We start from the raw sequence: 6,000 nt of genomic DNA on the forward strand, positions 1-6,000 counted from the left end.
CCAAGGTGAGAGGCTGAAAGAATTCTTGGGAAATGTTTATTTATTTATTAGTTCAATATGTATGCCGCCCAACTCCTGGAATATTCTGGGCGGCTCACAACAAGAAACAGCAAAGCATACAATATTAATAAAAAGAGAAACATTTTTAAATGTAAACCAATTGCCAAGCTCATCTGCCTGTTCTCTCAGGTCCAGTGCTGAGCACTGTTCCCTCTAAGCTGTGAGGTTATTCTTGGGCAAGCAGAAGTACACTCTGGACTGCCAAAGCCTCCTTATGCGCCACCAAGATGCTCCCCTGGCATCCCAGAAAAGCCCAGAAAAGCCCAAGGTGGCCAGGATTAAAGGGGGAATGGCAGGAAACTGGCCAGGCCTTCGTGCTGCTCTCAAATTTCCTGGAAAAAAATTCTGGGCTCAAGTTCTTAAGTAGAAAATGGTTCTTAAGAAGAGACAAAAAAAATCTTGAACACCCAGTTCTTATCTAAAAGAGTTCTTAAGTAGAGGCGTTCTTAGGTAGACATACCACTGTATAAAGATATTCTAGATGGAACCAGAAAACTCAAAAAGTAGGGAAGAACTATGTAACCAAAATATAATTATAGACTGGTGGTCATATGCCCAAATACAATCTAGATACAAAACTGATATAAAAGTATATGGAATAAATATGGCACCAAGTAGATTAGATAAACTTTTGACATGCCCGGAAAAATCACTCTGTAACTACCTACTGCAATACGAAATTAATTAAGATGTGGATAGCATGCACACAAAATATAGAGCATAATATTCACTTGGCAGATTGGGAATAAGTATGGAATAGAAACCTTTAATTATCTAAATCAGTATCATACAAAAAAATTACTATAAGATGTGTTATAGATGGCATTGGCCCCAACTCAATTTGCAAAAGTTTATCCAAAATTAAATCCAAATAGCTGGCAGTGAAAAAAAAACCTAATGGCGCCTTCTTTCACATGTGGTGGTTGTATCCTGAAACAAAGAAAATTTTGGAATAAAATACATAAATGGCTACAGGAGATAACATAGACAACAATGGAATGTACACCAGAGGTTTTTTTTAAATTGGGAATTTTCAAAAAAGAATACAGTATAGCAAAAAATATTTAATATTGAGTATCACCACTGCAGCTAGGATTACTTTCATCCAATTTTGGAAAAATGCAAAGAATCCCCCAGAAAAGATAATAATTAATGTAATTTATGAATGTGCCAAAATGGACAAGCTCACAATAGAATTAAGGGGCCAAAAAGAATCAGAATATTATGAGACATGGGAACAATGGTACCAATGGATTGAATTTAGGAATAAAAATAAGTAGCTCTCAAAAATAGTAAAAATACGGTATGTAAATATGTAAATAGAAATGTATAACTATGTTAAAGTAGAACGGTTTGAATAAGGATACTATGACAATAAGTAGTCAAGAAATGCTATTATGTAACAATGCAGAATTACTAAAAGTATAATTATATTATTATTGTTAAAGAAAATATTTGAAATTAATAAAGTTTATTTTTAAAAAAGAAAACAAAAAAAGAAAAATATGCCAAAAGAAATAGAGATATAAAAGAGGAGTATGGTAAGAAAATAGAGCAAATAAAACATTTAGAATCTAAATTACAGCAGGACCGCAAAGACAATAAAATACACAAACTTTTAGTGGAAACTAGACATAGAATAAATTTAATAGAGCAACAAGAATACACAAACAATATTAAATTAGCCAAGCAAACATTTTTTGAATCAGCAAACAAACCTAGCCGATGGCTGGCCCATAAATCAAAAATGAAAAAAGCAATAAAATAATATATCAGCGATTAGACAAAACAGGAAAAATGGAGCACACAAAAGATAAGATAAAAGCAATAATATTGGATTATTATAAAGAATTATACAAGCAAGAACCAAGTAATATCATTGCTAACTTGATTATGAATTAGATCTACTTCCTATTTTCTTAATAATTTAATAATTAATACTTTTGTACTGATTAGAGTAATTTTAGAGTGATTGATATTAAGTATTAATTTTTTAGGGTTGAATTTTACTGATATTGATGTTTTAACAATTAACGTTTTAGCTAATTTATTGGGGAGTTTTTTAATGATGGATATCTGAGGGGGGTGGGAAGGTATGCATGGGATGAATGATTGGGGTAGGTGGGGTGGCAAGTATAAGATAAATGGGAATAGCATGGATGAGGATAGGCTACCTGGCGACGGAGAGGCAAGAGGGATGGGGGTGTCTATCTCTGGGGTGGCAGAGGGCCAGAATATTTCAGTCCTGCTGGGGAGAGGCATATATGGCGGGAGCCATGGGGCAAGCTGTTCCAGCCCCATGAGCTCAACCCAGGGTACTGGTAATGAATGTAATCCAGGCCCTGGGCTCAAGCTGCTGCAATTCAATGCCCGGTCAGTGGTTAACAAGGCTCTCCTCATTCGGGATTTGATCTTGGATGAGGAGGCCGACCTGGTATGTGTGACTGAAACCTGGCTGGGCCCAGAGGGAGGAATTCCTCTCTTTGAAATTTGCCCAGCTGGGTTTCAGGTATGGCATCAGCCACAATACCAGGGAAGGGGGGGGAGTGGCTGAAACAGCCAAGGAGACCCTTTGCCTACGTAGACTCGTTGCTCCTGAGATTGCGGGTTGTGAGTCCCTCCTGGTGAAGTTGGACTTAGGGGTTCAGGTGGGCTTGTTGCTCACATACCTGCCTCCCAGCTGCGTGTCAACAGCCCTGCCTGTGCTGCTCGAGGGGGTAGCCAGGTTGGCAGTGAAGTTCCCCGGACTTATTGTCCTGGGGGACTTCAATATGCCATCACTCGGTGGATCCTCTGGGTTAGCGCAGGAGTTTACAGCCACCATGACAGCCATGGACCTGACTCAAATAGCTCACGAGGGGGAGCATGGTATTTCTCTCAGAGCAGTTGAGTAATGGTCTGAGACTAAGGGGCTTAGATGTGTTGCCTTTGTCATGGTCAGACCATTTTCTGCTGCGGCTTGACTTCTTGGCTCCAATCCTCCCCTGCAGGGAGGCAGAACCGATTAAGTGGTTCTGCCCCAGATGTCAAATGGACCCAGAGGTCTTTCAGAGGGCGCTTGGGGTTATACCAGATTCACTCGTACACAGTTCGGCAGAGTCTCTTGCCATGGCCTGGAATAGGGCTGTGACGGAGGTTCTTTACCAGATTGTGACGTTGCAATCTCTCTGTGCCTCTAGACCCCGAGGGCTTCTTGGTTCACTGAGGAACTCCAGGAGTTGAAATGGCAGAAGAGACGTCTAGAGAAGCGATGGAGGAAAAGTAAGTCTGAGTCCGATCAAATACTTGTAAGAGTTCACATGAAGACTTACAAAGTGGCGCTCAAGGCGGCAAGATGCGTGTATCATGCTGCCTTGATTGCATCAGCGGAATATTGCCCGGCCGCTGTGTTTAGGGTGACCAGCTTCCTCCTTAATTGGGGGAGGGAGTGTTGGGAAGCCCTTGCAGAGCAGTGCCGAGGACTTTAACACATTTTTTGCTGATAAAATTGCTCGGATCCGGGCAGACCTTGACTCCAATTGGAGAAATAGAGTCGACTGACAACGAGTCAGTTGAGGTGACTGGGGCTCGTCCTTGTCCACCTGTCTGGGAGGAGTTTGACCTGGTGACACCTGATGAAGTGGACAAAGCCATTGGAGTTGTGAGTTCTGCCACCTGTTTTCTGGATCCGTGTCCCTCCTGGCTGGTTTAGGCCAGCAGAGAGGTGACATGGAACTGGATCCAGGAGATTGTCAATGCTTCTTTGGGGAGGGGGTCCTTCCCGGCTCCCTACAAGGAGGCACTTGTGCGCCCACTCCTCAAGAAACCTTCCCTGGACTCAGCCGTACTTAATAACTATCGTCCAGTCTCCAAGGTTGTCGAGAAGTGGTGTCACTCCAGCGGTCCTTGGAAGAAGCCAATTAAATCAACATCCCTCAACAGTCAGGATTCAGGCCCGGCTACAGCATGGAAACTGCTTTGGTCGTGCTGATGGATGATCTCTGGAGGGCCCGGGTCAGGGGTTTGTCCTCTGTCCTGGTGCTTCTTGACCTCTCAGCGGCTTTTGATACCATCAACCATGGTATCCTTCTGCGCCATCTGGAGGGTTTGGGAGTGGGAGGCACTGTACTGCAGTGGTTCTCCTCCTACCTCCCTGGTCAGTCGCAGTCGGTATTAGTGGTGGTCAGAGGTCGACCTCTAGGTCTCTCCCTTGTGGGGTGCCTCAGGGATCAGTCCTCTCTCCCCTGCTATTTAATATCTACATGAAACCGCTGGGTGAGATCATCCGTCTCTCCGTCCATTGCCCTGGGGGGGGGGAATCTCTGACCCCTGAAAGAGGGTTCGCAACTTGGGCATCCTCCTCGATCCACAGCAAACATTAGAGCACCATCTTTCGGCTGTGGCGATGAGGGCGTTTGCCCAGGTTCACCTGGTGCACCAATTGCGGCCCTATTTGCACATGGAGTCACTGCTCACAGTCATTCATGCCCTCATCACCTTGAGATTCGACTACTGTAACACTCTCTACAAGGGGCTACCTTTGAAAAGTGTTTGGGAACTTCAGATCGTGCAGAATGTGTCTGCGAGAGCAATCATGGGCTTCCCTAGATATGCCCATGTTTCATCAACACTACGCAGCCTGCGTTGGTTGCTGACCAGTTTCTGGTCACAATTCAAAGTGTTGGTTATGACCTATAAAGCGCTACATGGCATCGGACCAGAATACATTCGGGACCGCCTTCTGCCGCACGAATCCCAGCAACCAGTTAGGTCCCACAGAGTTGGCCTTCTCTGGGTCCCGTCAACTAAGCAATGTCATCTGGCGGGACCAAGGGGAAGAGCCTTCTCTGTGGCAGCCCGGCCCTCTGGAATCAACTCCCCCCAAAGATTAGAACTGCCCCACCCTCCTTTCCTTTCGCAAGCTCCTAAAAACCCACCTATCTCACCAGACTTGGGGAACTTGATATGCCCCTTAGCTAATACGAGTTATGTATGGTTTTGTTTGGGTTGTGTGATGAACTTTTTTATGATAAGGGTTTTTTATCTGTTTTTAATATTGGATTTGCATATTGTGTAATGTATTGTGAGACACCCCAAGTCTTCGTAGAGGGGCGGCATACAAATCTAATAAATTATTATAAAATTATTAAAATTATAAGTGAGAAAGAAAAAATTAGGAAATAGTTAGAAGAAATTAATGTACTTCAAATTTATGAATTGGACAAAGAAATGCTAAATAAAGAGATAACACTTCCGGAGATCCAAATAGGCTTTAAAAAACAACAGAATAACAAATCACCAAGCCCAGATGGATTGCCAGGAGAGTTTTACAAAAAAATGAATGACATATTTGAAGATATCCTGCTATAGCTCTGCAACAAGGCCCTCTTGGACAGTAGAATATTTTCTGGATGAAAATTTCATAACAAATCTTGCTTTCCCACAATATAATATGTGAACGTGCATTTGCTAAAATATTAACAGTAGGCAACACATTTCTGTGACCTTATCTATTCCAATGAAATGTAACATAGAGTTCACCTCACCTGTAATTTTTCTACTTAGGCAACATGATATTAGATGAATGTAGCTGTTGAACTTACTGGTGTTTCCTCTTTGAAGGTCAGTCTGAATATGGGACTCTACCGACTTCAGCCTTTGCTTCCTTGAGCTCTTGATTGAAATCTAATTGAAAATATTCAAAATGTGTAAAGAGTAATAGGAGGCACTATGGCCTATCAGTTAATTAGAATATTAGAAATATTGTTTATTTGTCAGTATATATTTTAGGGAACATTAATGAAGAGAGGAAATATATGGTGATTGTGATTGCTGCAGGACAACATTAGATAATTTTTTTTTTGCAATAAGGGATAAAGGATTTATAGAGAAATTAATAATTTTGTATTATGAACTTTTTTCTGGGATTATACAAGAGTTACTAACAAAATACTGCATTTT

This window comes from Erythrolamprus reginae, chromosome Z (assembly GCF_031021105.1).
Source record: "Erythrolamprus reginae isolate rEryReg1 chromosome Z, rEryReg1.hap1, whole genome shotgun sequence".
In the NCBI taxonomy this organism is placed as follows: Eukaryota; Metazoa; Chordata; class Lepidosauria; order Squamata; family Dipsadidae; genus Erythrolamprus; species Erythrolamprus reginae.